The 21,363-nt window shown below is 43.6% G+C and overlaps 1 protein-coding gene across 2 annotated transcripts in view; it reads left to right on the top strand.

The window, feature by feature from the left end:
• Nucleotides 1-4,328: 4,328 nt before the first annotated feature.
• Nucleotides 4,329-21,363, top strand: part of plxnb2b (plexin b2b) — a 194,578-nt gene continuing 177,543 nt past the window's right edge. For both annotated transcript variants that reach the window (XM_019893346.1, XM_019893345.1), the window contains exon 1: nucleotides 4,329-4,979. The gene's annotated coding sequence lies outside the window, so the exon portion shown is untranslated. The remainder of the gene's footprint in view (nucleotides 4,980-21,363) is intronic.

Raw genomic sequence — 21,363 nt, 5'->3', positions numbered from 1 at the left:
TGGGGGGGGATAACAATGACATTTTTCTTGTGTGGAGTGACAGGAACATCTGATAAGGCAAACAAATATCACAGTGCCTTGTGCAAGGTTACCTCAGTGCTCTGCTCAGAAGCATACAGCATATCAGCATAACGCTACATGTACCATACAGCCACACAAGATGACGCCTCGATTCTGATTCCAGTCTTTTACTTTCTGGTGCTTGCATTCTGTTCTCACCCCCCCAACTGCTGCCATCTTGCTGCTTCCCACTTGGTGTTTATTCCTAGTCTGCCGCCATAAGACCGTCTGTCTGTTCTCTGACTAACCTGATGTCTTGTTGTCGCACATAGTTTTTGCCAGTCTTCTACCCCAAAGTAGTCATAAGCTTCAACTCCCATACTGTAAAAGCCACTTCCTTGATACACTCATGAAAAGTATTGACAGACTGAGGACCACTTAGTAAGGCTCGTCAGTCGGCAGCCAGTGAAATCAGCACCAGGTCTGCTTTAAATACATTTCCCCCGGTGTCCCCGCTGAATTATTCTTCACACCTTTCCACCATCTACCGCCATGACGAGTTCCCGGCGTCTGTGAATCACTCCATCTGTCGTCACCACATCTTGGATTTGACACAAGCAAGAATATTGCACAACCGTCACACAGAAATAACAGAACACACACGGTAGATCATGATGATCTGGAGCAAAACTAAATCATGAGAGTATACCTGGGCTCCCTTTGGGAGAAAACATAAGCATCCATCCATGAATTTTTCATAGTTTATGTTCTATTCAGGGTCACGGCAAAGCTAAAGTTTTTGCATCCTTGCTCTGTATGCAAGCAAAAGGGAACCAAATGCACATAGAGTCCCAAACGATGTGTGGATGCAGTTGTTTTGATTTTGGGTCACTTGCATAATTTTATTCCTATAACTGGTTTAAAATGACATTCTGTTTCGCCATCCATGGTGTCATTTATGTAGTTTTGAATGTCTGGACCCTAGGATATCTAACATCAGTGTTGTGATGATCTCCAAAGAATGCTATTCGGTGACGTGCAAGTCAAATCTTAAGGCAGTTCGTTCCAAGGAATGTGCAGGCTCTGACCAAAAGGGGGCAGTATAACGCCACGGCACAATCTCGGGATCGAACCTTGAGTCTGACTTGTCCACTTCTCCACATCGGACAACAGCAGATTGGCTGTCATAAATGATGTTCTATCATGTGTGTTGATAGACATTTTCAAATTCGTTCACTGCATGACAAAATGGTACCGTTTGACACCAGGGGGGCGTGATAACACATCATCCCGATGTGTGCTACATAAAGATACAGCGCAGATCAACATCCCAATTCGCATTTGACAGTCTTTGGTGAACCTAACGTACTTGTTTTTGAAAAGTAGAGACCATTGCGAGTTTTCAGTGAACCAAACAATGAATGTTTTTTGTGTATGTAAACTGAAGACACATGAGAGACTTCAATGGACCTAACATTCTTATTTTATATAGTGAAGGCACTTGAATCTTTAGTGAACCTGTCATATTTGTTTTTGAAAACTGAAGACAACTAATAATAATAACTGAGTCTTCGGTAAACCTAATACAAGTGTTCTTGTAAACTGAAGACAACTGAAAGACTTTTATTAGCCTATATTTGTTTAGTAAACAGTGAAAGCATTTGAGAATCTTCAATGGACCCAATTTACGGTACGTTTTTTGTAAACTGAAGACAATTGAGAGGCTTCAATAAACCCCAGCATTCATGTTTTTTCTTCCAAGCTTAAGATAAGTGAGAGACTTTAATGAACCAAACATGCTAGTTTTTGTAAACACTGACAGCATTTGAGCATTTTCAATCACCCTAACAGATGTTTTTGTAAATACTGAAGACACTTGAGACTCTTCAATGAACCGAACATACTTGTATTTGTAAACAGAAGACAATTAAAAGTCACAAATGAGCCTATCTTACATGTTTTTGTAGCCAGAGAAGACAACCGAGTCTTCAATAATCCTATCGCACATATTTTTGTCAACTGAAGTTAACTGAGTCTCCACGAGCCTAATTTACACGTTTTTTTTTCAAACATCGAAGGCAGTTGAAAGTCTTTAATGAACCTAGTATTCATGCTTCTGTAAACTGAAGACAACTGAGACTTCAACGAACCTGGCATACTTGTTTTCACAAATATTGAACACAAATTTTCAGTCTTCTATTCTACCCATCTCCAAGGACTTTCTTGCAATCAGTGAAGGCAATTTAGAGTCTTCAATGAACGTAAGACACATCTTTTTGTAAGACTGAAGATAATTGACAGTCTTTGAGTGACGTTTTTGGGTAAGACAAATTGGAGTTCCCTTCATCCATAGGTAAACCTCAACATCTGTTTTCACTTAGCCTTTCTTGCTTAGCGACATCCATTTAGGCTAGCACTTCTGAGAGTAAGTAGCCTCATTATTCTTCCGTCAGACACGTTCGGACACATTGAACACCCCTCCTGCTTGTGATTTGGTGTGCAGAGAGAGGGTTGGGAGGGTTGTGTCTTGAGGTGTCTGCTCGCCTGACACTTGTCTGGCTTGGCCTACATTCTCCAGGAGCTCATCAGTCAACGTGAAGACCTGTGAAGGCCATTCCCCCCCCCCCCATCCCGCCACGTGAATCTCTGCCAGATTTGTGCCTGTGTCAGCTCTCAGCCAGTGAGACTCACAACATCGCCAGTCCACCCTGGCAGACACCGAGCGTCTCCCCAAACAGGCAGCCTCATTTGCATGCCTATAAATCATTCGCATAAGTGACATGAAGTGACACCGAGTTCCAGCAGAAGGTACAAAACTTACTTCACCAAAATGGCTGCATGATATTAGATTCAAGGTCATAAAGCACGGAATTCATTTTTGCTTTATTCCTGTGGCTCACTTTTCAAATCAATGCATGAAACAAACTAAAAAGCTGCATGCAGCATGATAGATTGCACGTACACTTTATTGATCCCAAAGCGGATTCTGGTATGCAGTAGCAGCAATAGCATTTACTAGCCATCACGAATATCAAGATGCAAAATTTGTAGTACATTTGAGTGACACTAAATGCAAATAAAATAGAAATTCAATTGCGTACGTGACAACATGAGGGTTTGATATATGTGCTACACAGTTCAGTGATCTTAAGGTTCAAAGGAATTAATGCATCACTACTGTAGACTGATATATTATTATTAAAAACACATTACAAAATAAAATGCTGGTGTGTCTAGGGGGGCTGCACCGGTATTTATATATGTCACACAAACAAAAGCATCACACCTTTTTATTTACCAAGGGAACTATTGCAGCAAAGGAAAAACAAAGACTTGCTTGGTGAAAATTACTGAACCCGTATTGTTAAATTGGTATTTAAAATGATCAAAATATCTTAATCAATACAAATTGAGTATACATAGTTTTTGACCGCAAGTACGCATTTAAACACATGTATTCTTGGGACTGACTTAAGCTCTCTTGGCAAGTTATTCCATTTGCATTCAGCATAAGCGCTAATTGCCTTTATCACCATGTTTGTTTTGTAATCTGTTGATCATACCATCCACAGTCAAGGTTTCATGAAGTAAAATACACACATATTCAGAACATTGCCCAAAACACTCACAATATAAGCAGGATCAAGTCTAAATAAAAAACAATGTTTTTTCTGAGCTTAATATATTAGGTAATTCGATTATCATTGCCGATGCTTAGTTTTTGTGCAATATCAGAGTTCTTCTATCGATGCACTGATCGGCTGATTGGCTAGCAAACAGAGTGTCGAAGTGATCAACTCTTGCTGATGGGCGACACCGTTTTGCATACTGTGATCGATGGCACATTCATTTTTATGTTATTAAATCATGATTGTAGATGCTATGATACACAATGACTTCTCACCAACGTTGTAAGCTTGCTATTATGTGGAAGTAAGGCGTATTATTCCAAATATATCATTTAAATGTAGAATTGCTCTCAAAGAATTGTGAAAATCAAGGGTTTGAGAATGCCGGATTTCTGTTCATGGGGGTAAAAGCATGGATACGCTTCTCCTGGTCTGCTTGGAGCATATAAGCCTTCGGTCTGTAAAATTTTTCAGCTGGTGACAGGCTGCTTTAGTGATTGATTTGATCTGATGATGTCGTTTCCATTCATTTCGGCGGGAAATATCATTTGAGATCCGCGTGTTTTAAGTTACGAGCGCGGCCTTGGGACGAATTCAACTCGCCAATCAAGGCACCGCTGTTATGCCATTTTCCCGATGCGAGGAACCGCCTCCCTCGGTCCGGACTCGGCGCTGGTTGGTTGGATCACCCCCCCCCCGCACTCCGCCGCTCCCACCTCCCGCGGAAAAGATCCCAGCGACTCAAACAGAGACAACCCCAACTCGCAGTCGACTTTCTGCCTTGCAGCTCGCCACTCATCCGGACTCATCCTTCTCATTCTCTGCCGGCTGCGACTCGCGGGGAGCAGCAGCGGCAGCAGCGGCAGCGGCAGCGGCGGGCACACCGAAGCGCGGACTTTCCCGTAGTCGTTCGCGAGCCAACGTGAGTCGGCCACCCGCCTCCCACCCACCCGTCTCTTCGCTCCTCTTCGACCGGATCTCCGCGAGCGAGCGGATCCCACAGGTGTGTCGCGGTTCCAGGAAGCACACCTGGACGTGACCATGTGACTCGGTACCTGGGCGTGGAAGGAACATTCTCCGCTATCGCCAACCCCAACAAGCGCGTTTGGCAGAGACTTTTTTCCCCCCCTCTCTTTTCCTCTCCTTCCGTGTCGCTGACGTTTTCGATGCCCGGCGAAGAGCTTTGAACAGGAAGGAATTAGTGCCTTTTTCTGAGAATCACACCACGGGGAGGAACATGTGAATTGACTTTTTTTTTTTCAAAGCACAACAACCAGGGAGCTTCATGTTATTTGCGGACTTGTTTTTGACCGCTTTTGGGCATTGAAGCTTCTTCCCTCCTTCTCCGAGGTGAGTTTTTTTTTTTCTTGGGGAGGGGAGTGTTTGCTTGGGATCGTGCGTGCATCGTTTTCACTGTTTGTCTGGTAGACTAAACCAGCAAGTTTTCAGAACATTCGCATTGACAGATCACACAGGATTGCATTGTGCCCATGTGTCATGTGATGTGTGTAAAAATGGATCATAATAACTGGGGGATGCCATTCAGCTTCAGACTCTGGTATTTTCAAGCAGGGTTTCACATGTTTGGAGCTTCCGAGCCAAACTGGTAGTTGGGTATGACAGTTTCGACGCAAGATGAGGCAATTCAGTGTGATTAAGTCATGCAAAGTGCACGGCCAAACATGCCCAGGCGTGACACACTAATGTCAGGCAGCACGTTGTAAGACGAGGCAAGTCAGTTTTGTTTATACAGCGCATTCCATAAACAAGGCAATGTGTTTCACTCAATCAAACTACCAAGCATTTACAAACACAACAGTACAGTCACGCCATTCTTAAGCAAAGCAGAGAAAACAAAAGTAGTTAACAAACATTACCGCAAAGCATATTGACACCATTAAAACCCCTAAACAGAACGCTTTAAAAATATTTCAAAGTTATTCAATCTCTGTGTGCAGCATAACAGCTACATGCAGCTTCATTATGTTTACTTTGAACTCTGGGCTGAACCACGGAGGCAGATCTCAGAGCACTACTTGGTTTCTATCCAAGCAGCATTTCTTTAATCTCTTCAAGACCCAAACCGGTTCGTGATTTATAGACTGGTAGCACAGTTTTAAAATGTATTCTAAATCGGGAGCCAGTGTAAATTCTCGAGGACTGGAGCAATAATATGTCCTGACCTCTTTGTTCTGGTCAGAACCCGAGCTGCAATGTGCTGCGTTCAGCGTTGTGGTGTTGAGTATGTCTGCCACACATTCATGAAGTCTCAGTTTGGATTCGTCTAACCTTTCAAAAACATGCACGTTAGGTTCATTGAAAACTGTAAATTGTCCATACATGTGAATTATCGTCTCGTCCAGAGTGAGGCGCCCGTTCTCCCCATTACGAATGAGGAAAAGCTCAATAGAAAAAGGATGGTTGCATGCCAGTGTATGTTTCTGTTGAACCTATCAAAGGTGGTGCATGGTTGATTGGCAAGACAGAACTGTGAGACGGACTCTGGCCTTCCTGTGTGGACTTCGCAGGTTCTCCCCGGTGGTTGCGTGTATTTTATTTTTATTTTTTCTTCTGGGTACGCCAGCTTTTACTTGAATTACAAAAACAACGTTACATGAAGTTTTGGTCCAGATTTTAGCAAGTATCATGGAAGCCGACACGCTTGATTTTGTTTCGCCGGCCGCATAAAATGGTGTGGCCGGTCCAAATCTGGCCCCAGGGCCTTGAGTTTGACACCTGTGCTCTAATTCGTATATTGTGAATCGTTGTATGGCTTTATGTGCTCCGAGGTTGACGAGCAACAAGTTCAGGGTTGTTCGCATGAGTAGTGAGGAGAAATGGCACAGCAAATGAGTGGATGGGTAATAAATGTGTCACTCAATCAGTTTTGGACTCTGCTATGGGAAATCCCCAAGTACCGCATGACAATTCAGGTGTGCTTGCAGTATTTTATTGTTTTTCAGTCGTAGTATAATGTATTCTGTAGGGCCCATGTGATTCATACTTGTGGCGTGACTCTTTCCGAAACCCAGCTGGGATTAGGCTCAAGTTACCCGTGACCTTACAAGTGCTCTTAAAAAAAATGGAATGAATGGGAGTCATTGTTTCTGTTTTTATTCACATTGACAAAAGCAGAGTATATACATACAAAAACGTTATGTGTCTCTCATATATTGTAAGCATGTTAAGGAATTTCCTTTATTGAGCATATAAAACATGCTCCTCATTTATTTTTGGATTCTGCTACTTGAGGTCGGCATGTTTTGTGAGCACCAGACTGAACCAAATGTACTTTTTTTTTCTGGTTTGTAATTAGTCACGTATACATGCCCGATAGGTCACGTCATGTTGTAAAAGTATTTTCAAAACATGCCACTTGTTGGATTACCACAGACTGAAATCGGGTCTTCAGTTTTTCAAGTTACCACAAAACAGTTGTTGTGACATTTGGTTTGTCTCATCAGGGGTCCCCACAGCAGATTTGTTTGGCGCAGTTTTTATACCAGATGCCCTTCCTGATACAACCCACCCATTTTTTGTTTTTCTTATTACGGTTTGGGACCATTAAAACACCGCAGTGAATACACAATCAAATCAAACGGGCAATACGCACTTCAATTGGCTCTTTTGAGGGTTCAAAGCCCTTTAGGTGGGGGGGGGGGCGCTACCCCAGACTCCTCAAGATACAATGATCATGACTTGAGGGATGTTATTATTCGCTGGGGGGGGGGGCGCTACCCCAGACTCCTAAAGATACAATGATCATGACTTGAGGTATGTTATTATTCGTTATTCCGCGGACAAACCGAACGCACGTTATCGTCAAAGCAGTTTGCTGTGTGGATGAAGCGCTTGAAGCGAAAAATGTTCCTCCTTGGCCCCGTTTTGCCGCGGTAGGTGTGAAGTGAACTTTTGGCGCCGTCGTCGAGAGCATACTTCAGCATCACGCACTTGGACTTATCGGGATATTGTGAAGCGAAGCCGCCGCCGGCCATCTTCCATTGCATTGTTGTATGTATTCAAGTTAGCCTCGCTGCGGCGAGGATGACTTGCGTACAAGTACTTCCTGCGCTACAGAAATGAAGACGACTTGTCGAACACAAACCAACGCCCTTTTCGAAGAATGTAACCCAATCCTGTTTGCGTGACCCCAATAGCGGGTTTGAAGAGGGGTCACCCGAGGGTAATATGGAATCAAATGCATTTTGGTCATTAACATGTGCAGACAGCTGATGTTTTTTTTTCCCCCCCACCTCTGGACAGCTTGCCGACAGTCGCCGAAGCTGCAGTGAGTGTTGTCTGTGTTCGTTTTCTTCCTCCTTTCTTGTCCGCGGCGGAGTTGAATCGGACAGAAGTTCTTTTCAGCGTCTCGTCCTTGTGTGTTTTTGTCCATGTGCATCTGCCCGGTTAGAACAGTCCTCTGTTCCGGCCGCTTGTCTCTCTAAATCGTCCCTTTTATTCGCATTCCGCCCCCCTTGAGCACAGGCCTACTGTACATGCGATGTCGCCCCCCCCCATGGGGATTATTTCCCTTTAAATAACATTATACAAACAGTCTCGCAGAGGGATGGATTAACACGGTTGGGGGCATGTGGAAGCAGGAAAGAGGGCCGCTGTTTCGAGCTCGAGGGGTGGGGGGGGGGGGCTGCCGGAGTAAGGATGCTCTCCCAGTCGAGGCCATCTGCTCACACGGGCGCGCACAAGTTAGCTCACCCTCTTCCCCGCCGTCACCGCAGCAAATGCTTCATTCAGGTTTTATCTGGTCCTCTCTGAATAAATAGAGACACCTTATCAGTGGCGAGGAGAGCGGTGATGAATGTTTTCTTCCCGCTCGCCGGCAAGCGCAGCGCACTTCTTCATCGCGGCCGAGAGAAGACTTTGCAAAACAATCCCGAAAAGCAGAAGGAATTCTCGTGTCCTGCTAGGTACGAGCGGAGCGACACTGGCATTTGGATGACTGTGTGTGGGGTTTTTTTTTTTTTTAGTTTTTTTTTTAACAGCAGTAGGCCACTCGCTCTGGAAATGAAAGTCGGCGGTTAGATCCACTCAAGACTATTTTCGGATGCAGTCAAATAGCGTCTGACCAGCAACAAAGTGAACTCTGCTCTTTAAGCTCTTCAAAGTTTCTGGCCGCTTATTGTCCATTTCCTCCTCCTCTTCGTCCAAACTGTTTTCCATCTTGGAAGGCGCGCCTCACATTTATCTCAGAGAGAATATTTTTTCGAGGTCAAACCCAACTCTGCTTTTTTTGTTTTGCTTTGGATTACTGGCTTCTGTCGTTTTTCATTTTGAAAGGAAAAAAAAAAACCCAACATAATCCTCGCAAGCAACAAGCAACCAGAAGCCTGCGAATATAAAAAAAAAAAAAATGCCAGAAAACAAGCCGATGCATGATTAGTGTTTATGCAATTGGTTCATGGCAAGTAGCTCATTTAGAATTACAAGATAATCTTCCTGCTCCCACCGAAACAGCCGAGCAGGATGTGACCCAAATCACTATCATCATGTCAACATAAACCTACTTTTTCCCTTTGAGCCGTGACTGTTAGATGCTTGGAAGCCATTTGACCAACATTTTCCGACTCGGGCAATCAAACGCTCATAAAAGGGGTGCGGTGCGCATGAGTAAAAGGCCATATGCAATCCTCGACCCGCTGAAGGTCACAACGAGCGTTGACAGATGCATGAAGGGCGTTTTTGGCTTGGCATTAAGTGGCTGGCGGAAGAATCTGGGGGGAAATGACATCCTCCCCCCCCTCCTCCTCCAAGATTGAAGATTGTCTCGTCTTTTCACGTCCAAGGATTAGTTGACGACGAGGCGAAAGTCGCGCTGAGGTGGATTTCTGATCATATCAGTTTTTTTTTTTTTTCACCGCGTCCACCCTTGTCCTTGGGCTTCTACCGTGCGCCACATCGCCTTTGTCCTCAGCTACCCTCCTTCCAAACTTTCCTCTTATCTGGCCGCCTTGTTCCAGTGCGGCATTGTTTGCACTTCACACGGCTAACCCTTGACACCCTTTCCACTCAGCACTTTAGCACACCCCTCCTCCATTCTCGACAGATAAAAGATAAAATTCGACCGGCCTCCGAGGTGTGATTGCGCTTACTTATTATGCTTACTCCCTCAACTCTCGCGGGCGACTGCCGCTTGCCACCGGCTTGCACTGCTCTACTTCAAGTAGCGCACAATGTGAGGATTATGTTATTATTAATATCTTGCGCACGCATGCATGCTATTTGAAGGAAACAATTGTCAACTGCAGGGGGTCTTTGGTTTACAGCGGCGTTCTACTCCTTCGGCAAACCCCGAATTTGGATGTGCTCTCAATTGAAACGCCTTACCGCTAAACCTCTGTCAGCACGATTGTTGTGTTCGAATTCTAATAAATAAATGACATATTTGCTTATTTTTTGCTCTGCTCCGGGTGAACATAGACTTGCGCGGCTTATTTTGACATGCTCAACCCAACTCTGTTTGGAGGCTACCAAAACAACCACAAAATAGAATCCAGTCTTTCTCGCCACGTTCCCGCGGTGCCGATGTGACCAATTTGGGCTTCTGAAAACACAAAAAAGCCAACCCATAATAAAATAATAATCATGACAATCATAGACTACTAACTGACGGATGGGGATGAATAGAATTTCAGTCCGTTGTGCGGATTATATTGATTGATGATTTGAAGCCATCGAGGCCTCCGAGTGGGAGTGCGCTACTTGGCTGCAACCAGCAGGGGCACTGTTGATCCCATCCATCTCAACTAGCTTGGGAATTGAACAAGGCGATCGTAACGCCAGCTACAGAAAGTAAACGTCCATCCACGCACACACGTACACAGACCGTTTATGAATGGACTACGAATAGGCCCCTCGCAGCTGAAGCCAGAGGGGCAGCCATCTTACGTTGCCACTGTTACTGACAACTTCATTTTTTTCCCCCTCTGAAAACACAATTGTCGGCACGTTTGGCGCTAGGCTAGCTGCATGCAGTAACGAGAGCTCTCCAAGAACTCATTTTACTCTTTTTTTTTTTTTTTTTTTTTTCTTTTCCCAAGTCGAATATTGTACTTTCCGTATTTTCCACACTAAAAGGCGCACTGGATTATGAGGCGCACCTTCAATGAATGGCGTTTAGCATTCGTTTAGTGTAAAATAGTGTTGGACTAGGAATGTAACTCCGGCGTAATCTGAGGCCCTTTTTTGTGTATCTAAAATAATCTATGTGTGGATGTTAGTGTTGTCCATGCATTCAAGATTAACAATATTATGCAAAAACTATCCCATGGCGAGTTTTTGCCATTTTTACCTTGTGGGAAAAAAAATATAATAATAATAATACTGCTGATTTTCGTATATAGAATAAGCTTCTTTGGTTCGTGTGGCTTTAGAATTAGACGTGTGTGAGTGAAGTGTCTCCAGTGGTTGCCGTAGCGGTGCGCTAAAACACCTCAATAACACTTTGCCGCCGAAGCATTATGAAAGTCGACAAGCCCTGTGGTCCACCATTGTTGTTTTTGTTGCGGTGATGACCACTCTGAGCATTTACGTGGAAACTATAATCATGTTCCTTTCAGGTTTGTGTTTCTAGCCTCCAAAAAAAAACTGTTGTCTTGGCCAAAATGACTTTTTTTTTTTTCTTTTTATCATTTTGACTGCCCCTTAACCACTCAACCATTGCTGCAGTGAACTTGGGTGCAGTTTCAACTGTTTTGGCTGCAGGCTTCCAAACACAATCATCATTACGGCCGAGTTGTACTTCTGCTTTCACCTCAAGCAGTCAGCTGAATGTTTTACACATTTTCATGCCGCCTTTTCTAATGTCGCGCCTCTTGATTATTTTCTGAGAAATGCGCTGAATGTTGTCAAGCCGTAGCCAAATGGCTCAAGAATTGATTTTTAACCTCCATCAGTATTGGGATATCGCAAGTCATTCCATCTGTTTAAAACCTATGTCCGACGTGAAAAAAAATCAGTACTCAACCTTAATTGTACTCATTTATTGGATACCATTGTGTGATATAGCCGTACCGACATGTGACATTCCGAGGGGATGAATGACGCACAACTAGTTTGCACGGTAGTGTAAGAATATGTGGTCACGGGTGTGAATCATGCGTCGCAAGAAGGCGCGCTCGGTTACCACCGCATCCTATTCGAGGTGCCCCGATCACAATTTTCTGGACTTTTCCGGCCTTACCAGCTGTTCCCATTTTTTTGCCGATCCCAATTTATATATTTTTTTCTCCAAGCCAACAAACAGCACACACCTTGCATCTTTCAATCTCGTTTTTTTTTTTTTTTTTTTTTTATGTGATGTCTGTGAAACACAACCAACCAGGTTGTTTTAACTGCGCAATGAAGACGTTTTTCTCAAATAAAAATCAAACGCCTCTTCATCATCTCACAGCAGAAGTGGACATTTTTTGACCTTTTCAGATTTCTTTGGAGGGAGATGAGATCGGTGGATAAGATTGTTTTTATTTCAAGGGATCCCCCAATATCCTTCGGGCCAATTGACCATTGCACACCTACATTCTATTTTTCACAGCGTTAGGGTATTTATGGCCCTTTGGAGGAATTTACTTGCAAATATTTGCTGTACTTATGACTTAACTTCTCCGGTGCATTCAGACATAATTTGGGTTTTGCCGCCGGTGGAAGTAATTAAACCCGATCATAAAATGAGAACCTGTGATTTTATGTCCAAGCATGGCTTACAAAAAAACAAAGCAACAACTTCCTAGATGCTGATGTAGCATGACAGGTGAGGTGATGACTGTGTGAAACCAGTCACTGTGTGAAAGTGGACTCAGTGCCTGCCAGTTCTTATTTCGCTGGTTTATGTGTAAACGGCACAGGCAGATAAAAACGGCTCTTAAAATGTGAATTAAACTCTACATGAAAGTGTCTTGTCTTTACAGTCAGGCGATTCTGCGGATACTGATCTTTTTGAGGGCGGTGAAAAGTTTCATCGGAATTTTAGAAACCAACCATCCATCCAATTTCCGATCCGCTTATCCTCACAAGGGTTGTGGGGGGTATCCCGGCCATCTTTGGGCAGTAGGCGAGGGACACCCTGAACCGGTTGCCAGCCAATCGCAGGGCACACAGAGACGAACGAGTATCCACGCTCACACTCGCACCCCGGGACAATTTTTGAGTGTTCAATCAGCCTGCTATGCATGCTTTTGGAATGTGGAAGGAAACCGGAATACCCGGAGAAAACTCACGCAGGCCCGGAGGGGAGAACATGCAAACTCCACACAGGAAGGCCGAAGCTGGAATTGAACCCGGTACCTCTGCACTGTGAGGTCAACGCGCTAACCGCTTGCTCACCGGGCCGCCCATTTTAGAAACCTTTACACTTAAAAGTCTTCCGTGTGTTTTAAATGTTCTCCATGTACGTTGTTTTGGTAATTTTGCTATTGCGTTTGCATTGAAGTGCCGTGTCTTCGCTTGTGTGAAGCACATTGAGTTGGATGGCGGATAAATAAAGCTGCCTCGCCTTATCAGAAAGGAAACCGTAAGTTTCTGCTCGCTGTTGATGGGGAAGGAGCTGTGGTCGTTCCGTCGGCGGTTTCGTTCCTGCCGTTGATGTACGTGCTGCACAGGCAGCCGTCTGTGCTCATGGTAACCGAACTGACATACATTCATGCTATCTACTTTCTCGGGGGCACGTCAAGCCCACCTGCTCGTAACACTGGCAAATTTTCACGCCGACTGAACAGCAGTGAGGAGCTGACACTGGGTGGGCCGAGGCGGCGAATGGGTTTGATTCTGATCCCGGGGGCTGCTATCACGTTTGTTTGCACTGGCAAGAAACTCGGGTGTGCTCGTGTGTTTTAAATTCTTTTTTTTCATGTGCTTTGATAAGTGAATTAGGCATAGATTGCGATCAAAACCTTTTAAAGACTTCAGAGGGAAGTTATCACTTAACACCAGATGTATCGTTTCACGCAGAGGGGTGGGGGGGGGCGTGGGGGGGATACACCCCCGCTGAATTGAGAGTTGAACATATTGTGGGTGAGTCAAGGTTTCATTGCGGTGTAAATGTCGTAAACCAGTGCGAGAAGCGACAGCGTGCTGTTACATCACTCTTACCTTCAGTAAGGTGCCTTTCAAGTTGACTGAGGCTCAAACTAATTAATTCAGAATGAGAATTGTACCGAGCTTTAATGTTGTTTTTTTTTTTTTTTTGATTTGTTGTTGTTTTTTTTTTAAACGTGGGTGTGCCATCATTTATTTTTGTAATCACTTGTGGCTTAGTGCCACAAATTGTTTTTTTTTTTTTTTTTTTTAAGATCTATAAAAAGCGGCTTTGTGATTTGGACAAGCAAAGGATTGTCTTTTGGCAGGAAATCAGCATTTTCTTAGGTTTGTCAGTTTTAATTTGTTCTTTTGTTTATTTCGTCACCTTTGGATTTCTGTGTGATATGTATCATAACCAGTCTTTTTTTTTTTTTTTTTTGAAAAGAATTTTGCCTGATTTGTGGATGACTCAATTTAGCTGATTTGGGCCCACCAATGGCAGGTTCTTGAATATTTTGTAAACGTGATCATTTGAAGATGTCAACACAAGCAGAGGTTAGATTCTATTACTATTTATCTGTCTCCAACCTTCTTAAATCATTGTTCGTAATTACTGCGCGAAATCATTAACACAGGCGTTTTCACATCGACGGGTAATTTATCCGAAGAGAATCAAAGGTAATCGGACCAAATTTGTTATTTCAGAAGTGCGTATCAAACTGGTGGCGCTGAGCATTCACTCATCAGTCCGAGCGTTTCGACTCTGGATTGAAAGGAGTCCAAATTTAATTGATCTCAAAGGGGAATTTGATTTTTTGGTCATGCGTTCTAACTTCCGCACCAATGGTCTCAATTTATTCTTCTTTTTTTAATTTTTTATTTTATTAATCCTTATCAGTCCTTTCACAGTTAATCCCCAAACTGACCAATTTGCTCCAGCCCAGATCATTTTTAATTATCACCTCTGCTTTACAGCTAATATGACATCCAGCTGGTTTATGTTAATAGGATAGTTGCTGTCGAGTGTTGGTTCCCCCACCCCCAACTCTCCATCGCTTGCTTGCTCCCCCCACCCCTCCCTCCTTTTTTTTTTCTTTCCATGCACACTGGGTGATTAATTATAAAGTACAGAAAGTGAGCTTCAGCCAGGACCGGTGGGTGACAGATGCATGAGGAGTCGGTGTTCCAGTAGCAGCTGGATGAAGGTCACAGCAACCTGGGGGAGCAAAAAAAAAAAAAAAAAGTGGGGGGCACATGGTACTGTGACGAATGGAGAACGATAAGCTGTCTTCATGTGTAACTTTTATAGAGAAGATTAAGCACCGCATGGAACACGGGAGTCCTTCACTTGCAGTATGAGATACCACGCCACCATTTTAATAACAGATGGCTCCTTTAACAAAAACACTTGAGCTTGCCTCCGCCAGATGTGTCCCCTGATGCTCCGTACTCAAAAATACGGACGCGCATGTTTACATCATTTTATTTGGTCGTCGATGGAATTCTTAATGGCGACGGATATTTTGTGGCTGATGCATTTAAGTGAAAGAATGTCTCAAAATTGTTTTTATTTTTATTTTTGAAAAATTAAATCAATTTATCAATCAAGTGCTTCAGAAGACAAATGGTCAAAGGGACAAACACTGTCACAGCTTTCATCTCTGAACCTTCGGATGTTTTTCATGTCTCTGTATGAGTTTCGATTTTTGAATTGAACACGGTAATAATATTTTTTTTTGTCTTTCTGTGGTGTGCTTACTGTACACGCACAAACATAACGTGGTGGCAATGTATATCGCAGAACCACTACAGCAGATCGCGATTGGCCAGTAGCTCGCAGACTGGCCCTAGGTCAATCCTGAGGAGTCTAGAGGGGAACCCCCCCACCACCCCAAAAAAAAATATATTTGTGTGCATGTTATTCATATGATATATTTTTGTATGAGTGCACACTGCACCCATAGCATCCGATCAGTCTCACTTTCACAAAAAATATTAAAAAAAATAAAATTAAATGAAAAAGCAGGTCACCTTTAACCTACAGGGGTGCCTGAACTGTATCACCGGAAGTCGTTGGTGCTCAGCAGTCTGCGATTTCTTTTATGGTTCTGATTATTCTCATTGAGGAATTTGTTTCATCTGCATTTCACCTAGGGCGCTGTCAAAGAATGGCAATCTGGAGGTCCGAAAGAAGCATTTTAAGACGGTACACGTGAGCTACAATCGTTAACAGGCTGCAAAAGTGCGTCCCATGCCTCCGTGTCAGGTCTCGACAAAGGTCGGCAGTGATTTCCTTTTCACAAACCCACAAACTGGGACGGTTCAGTGGTTAGTGCCTTGACCTCACAGTGCAGAGGTACCGGGTTCGATCCCGGCTTGGCCTCCCTGTGTGGAGTTTGCATGTTTCTCCCGGGGCCTGCGTGGGTTTTCTCCGGGTACTCCGGTTTCCTTCCACATTCCAAAAACATGCATGGCAGGCTGATTGAAGACTCTAAATTGTCCCGAGGTGTGAATGTGAGCGCGGATGCTTGTTCGTCTCTGTGTGCACTGCGATTGGCTGGCAACCGGTTCAGGGTGTCCCCCGCCTACTGCCCGAAGACGTCTGGGATAGGCTCCAGCACACCCCGCGACGACCCTGTGAAAATAAAGCGGTTCAGAAAATGGATGGATGGATGTTTACTTTATTTTTCTATTCAGTAAATACTCTGTCTAAGCAGTAGAGAATTAAATAAACAGCAGTGGAATGACAACCATACATGAACTTGATCTTATACAAAAAAACCCCAAAATGCATCATGTAACCGTGTACGCCGATGTGAATGTTCGCAGAAAACAAGAAGAAGAGGACCAAAGACAAGTCTGCTCGCAAATGACTGTCGTTAGACGCTGTCATCGTCGCGTTGCTAAAATAACACATTGTGCGCGCAATGCTGTCCATACAATTAGAAGGTCGAATTGTGCTTCAGAATGCTGCGATAATAGAAGCACAGTTGGAGCTTTAATTGGAGTCTCACTGTAAAGCCGGAAGCGTTTCCATGGTGCAAGCGCACCGTCGGTCGTTCGTCATACTTGGAGCTTCCAGGGAAACATTCGAACCATTTAAAACTCAAGCCTCCCGGTGATTTTAATGAACTAACGCAGACCCGAACCACACAAACGGGCGACGAGATGGGTGTCTACAAGTCGTGTGTCTCTGCTAATATTATTGTTATCACGCTGTGATAGTGCCGCACGCAGATAAGGATGCCTGCCTTTATTGCGGCCCACCATGAAATGATAATACCGAAATGAAATCCGCCTCTTTTTTTTTTTTTTTCAAATTCATCAACTGTATTCCTCCCGTCGCTGTTAAATGAGCTGGATGTGGGTGGCCTTACGGTCAGCCGTCATGCGAGAGGGACCTATTAAAATGCGTTCATACAGCAATTGCTGAAGTTAGCGAGACTCTCATTAAATGTCAGCGGCTCCCTTACTTATCTGCAAACCGGCAGAGCGTTTTACAGAGGACGCCGGGAACTTTGCGAGAGCTACCGCGGTCACCTTAGAGGGTGACATTTGCTGGCGACCACGGCTGACAAATATGGTCGCTAATATTTGAGTTGGGTAAAGGGCGGCGGCGGTTATCGATCCTCGCGGGGGGAAATTAAGGGCCGAGGGCAGCAGCGAGTCTCGGCAGGGAATGCGATAAGTCAAAGTAAAGCATAACAACCAGTACACCGGGCAATCAGAGAGGCCCCAATGGCAAATATGATGAGGTTCAAAGCAATTTATGCTCGCTCACTGTTTGTTAGCAAAGGCACGGAGGTCATGTTTTCATTGCTGCACTGTTTGTGTTTGAGCAGGATTATGCAAAAACAACTTGGACAAACGTCTGTGCAACTTGCGCGGAGGGCTGACGCGGGAGCCAAGTCATTCACTGTTGATCTGGAAATTGTGCGTGTACAATTTTACACGTTTCAATACTGATTCACGAATGATATTCACATTCCTATGCGGTATATTTTACATTGGTATCGTGAATAGGGATGTTCCAATCAGGGTTTTATGCTGCCGATTCTGATACCGTTCATCCATGTGTGAGATCAGCCCAGAACAATTCTGATACCAACCACATGGATCGAGCGGCACGTCTCCATTTTAGAGATGCTCACGAACAATTATTTTCATAGTCCATTCATCCTGAATCATCCATCCATTTTCTGAGCCTATCCCAGCTACCTTCGGGCAGTAGGCGGGGGACACCCTGAACCGGTTGCCAGCCAATCGCAAGGACGCAACTAGACAAGCAACCATCCACGCTCACAATCACACCGAAGGACAATTTTGAGTGTTCCATTTGCCTGCCATGCATGTTTTTGGAATGTGGGAGGAAATCAGAGTACCCGGAGAAAACCCGCCCAAGCAGGGGGGAGAACATGCAAACTCCACACGCCACCTCTTTATTGTTCAAGAGCAGGACATTATTTCCAAATTGACAGAAAATGCACAAACATATTATTTGGGAAAATATTTGTTTGTATTTAATTATTTTTGAGATTTGACAATTTAACGGAAAGTGTGGAAACCGATTTCACCTTTTAATCAATTATATTTTAGCCATGTGTCAAATTGACTTTATATTCAATTTTTTTGTCCTCATGTTTGGGTGTCGGACAAAAAACTGTTCAGGTTTTGGAAATTGATATGAGCGTACTCCTCTTTACTCTGAGTTTCTCTCATCTACCTGGATATTAATCCTGCGGTTGCCTGTGGCGTCTCCGCATTTTGTGAAATGTAAATCCAGAGGTGTCATCATAACTCTGTCTTGGGAGTCTGCATTTTGGCCCCCGGTCTCGCTCTCCTGTTCGCTTGGCCTTGATGACGCATGTTATTCCTCACTGACTCATCTGGGCCCGCTTCAAGACTCGCCATTTGCAACTTCAAAAAAAAAAAAAAAAAGTTCTTTTTAAGCTCCATTTTGCTGCCGTCCGCACATCGCGCAGACATTTTTCAACGCATGTCCTTCCCTTCTCGTTATTCCGTGCGCGTCGCATGTGATGATCATGCAGATAACTTGTGCATCTTGCACGCTTTATTTGTGTCCCTTGAGGAAGTGTCTCCTCTGATTCCTCTTTTACATTACATGTAGAAAGTGAACACATCGTTGTTTCAATGACTTTTTTTTCTCATGAGAATAGTGACCGTATGAAAAAAACCCTTAAGCGTTTGCTTAAAAATCTGAGAAACCGCAGCGGGAACACTGTATTTTATTTCCATTTTAACAAAGGCGTGTTCACTCTTGTGTACAGTGTTGCACACACAATTTGTACAAACTCGTCTTCATGCGGACGCTTTTCACAATCCCCAATAAGCCTGACACCCAGCCTGCGATTTAATTGTTTTCCGCCTGTAAATTGTGTAACGCAGCCCTGTGGTCACGTTCCATCTTGCTCCTGTTCCTGCTGCGTCTGATTTACTTCCCGTCTGAGGCGATCGCACGTCATTGATCTGTCAGTGGAACCGAGGTCTTTTTAATTACAGTAATTAGCTCGAGTAGACTTGCTGCTGTTCAAGGTTAGAGAAGCTTATTAGCTATGTCTCTTTTTAATTTTAGCTTTCCTCAATGTTATTCAAAAATGAAGAGAATGTGTTAGTTCTGTGGGAGTAAAATATCAAGAATGCAATACAGCATTATGGAACAGTCCTGACACGTCACGATCATATTGATACCGTTGCGCTTCCAAGTCCAGTTAATTAAAAGTGAATCTTGCTTTTGTCCTCTGCGTTTACAACACTGCGTAGCTCAACAAACTGATTTTTTTTTTTGGGGGGGGGGGGGGGGGGGGGGGGGGTTCCTAGTCAGAGGTGGGGGGACTCGAGTCACATGACTTCAACTCGAGTTGAGTTGCTAATTTTATGATTTGCAACTTGCTTGGCAAAAACTTCTGAAAGACTCCACTTGACTATGACGAGAACTCCTTGACTTGACATTCTGTTTATATTTAAATCTACTTTGTGACTATAGTGTGCAAGATTTTGAACTCGAAGATAGGAGACAAATATTACGTTTACTGCCATCTGTCAGAGGCAGCTAAAGCTAGCCTTGCGGACTGTGAAGCCAAGCTAGATATTAGCTTGACGCTTTATCTTACAAATAGATGGTCAAAATATTGACCTTGATGCTGGTTATACATTTAAGTGAGAAGAGAAATTTAGGGCCTCTTTTAAAATTTGGTGATTATACATATTTACTCCCACATTCAGCATATTTCTTTTTTTTATTACAATAACAGTGTGACACTTATACAAGAGTAAAAAAGTAACATGCATGAATAATTTTCAATTGTTAATGTTAATTGTCGAGATAATTTGTCCAGATAATGTCCTTTTTTGTTTTATGATCAATGAAAAAATGTTTATTTAACTCTTTTTTTTTAATTGTGCAAGATCTTATGACGTAACTTGTGACTTTGTTGAAATTAGTAACGACTTGACTCTCGACTTGCTTGAAATTTGCTGCCAACTCGATTTGTTTGTTTGTTTTTTATCTTCCCCACAGAAACTTGTGACTTGCTTGAGACTTAAGTTTACGATTTGGGACTTACTTGCGACATTTGTGACACATTTGTGACTTACCCTCATCTCTGTTGCTAGTTCACGTTTCACTACTAACATTTTATCGAGATAAAGCATGATAAGTCAAGAATTGCCATTACTTTGCAGACAAATTTTATGGGGTTTCTACCCATGATTGACAATTAAGTTTGTTCATTTTTTATAACTGATTGGTCATTTTTGATGTGGTACCAAGTTTAAAATGTGTGCGAACCAATGCTTTAAGCCCCGATCCCACTGAGTGGCGAAAAATTGCAAGTGTTGTCAAAGGCAGCAAATGTTGTCTTCACTTCATAGTTCGCCAGACGTTCGCAAGACATTGGCCTCTACTTTTCTTGTCTCATAGGAACATTCATTTGAAAATTCAAAATTTACTTGCGACAAGAAAAAAAAAAACACACTGTTGGCGAGCTCCTGGCGACCGTTTAGCGAACCCTGACGATCTCTTGTCGAGAACGCAACATTTCGCTGCCTTCGCAAATGCTCGCAGTTGTTCGCTGCTCAGTGGGACAGCGGCTTTAGGTTGTAGGTCAGATCTGTTGGGATTTGGCTGCGAGGCTTAGAAAATTCTGTGAAAGACCAGTACTGATTATTAAACATGCTCCAAATATGGTCTGATACATTAAAAGGGCACGGACCATTTAATTAGGAAATACTAGTGGGCCGCATAATTATGGTCTGGCGATATTATCTTTATTAGTCGTAAAATATATTGCAAGTTACCCCTGAGATTCCCAGCCCAATTTTCAATTAGATAGTGCAAAGTGGTACATGAGAGGCCACGGTGCTTGTTCATTGGTGCTCCTGCAAGGCCGTTTATCCACCAGCCCAGACCTCCATTAACATTTTTTCTGTAGACGGTACTGCCACTGACAGCTCCTCCTCATCCTCCCCCTCTTTTGTATTTATTTTTACCCGGGCTCTGTTTTGTCTCACTTGCGACGACAACGACAGCGTCCTGACTGCAGGCGGGGTGTCATGATGCCTACTTCTGCGTCTGCTTGTTTAATTAGTCATGTGGAGTTTGCCTTCTCATCGGGTAATGGGGAAAAACTGAACTCCCGTCTCTTGTCCCACTGGGGCCTCGCATGTATCTCCCCACCTTCAGAGT

This window comes from Hippocampus comes, unplaced genomic scaffold, assembly GCF_001891065.2.
Source record: "Hippocampus comes isolate QL1 unplaced genomic scaffold, H_comes_QL1_v1.1 scaffold62, whole genome shotgun sequence".
Classification (NCBI taxonomy): domain Eukaryota; kingdom Metazoa; phylum Chordata; class Actinopteri; order Syngnathiformes; family Syngnathidae; genus Hippocampus; species Hippocampus comes.
Note: the sequence above shows the minus strand (reverse complement) of the source record. Positions and strands in the feature narration are given on the sequence as shown.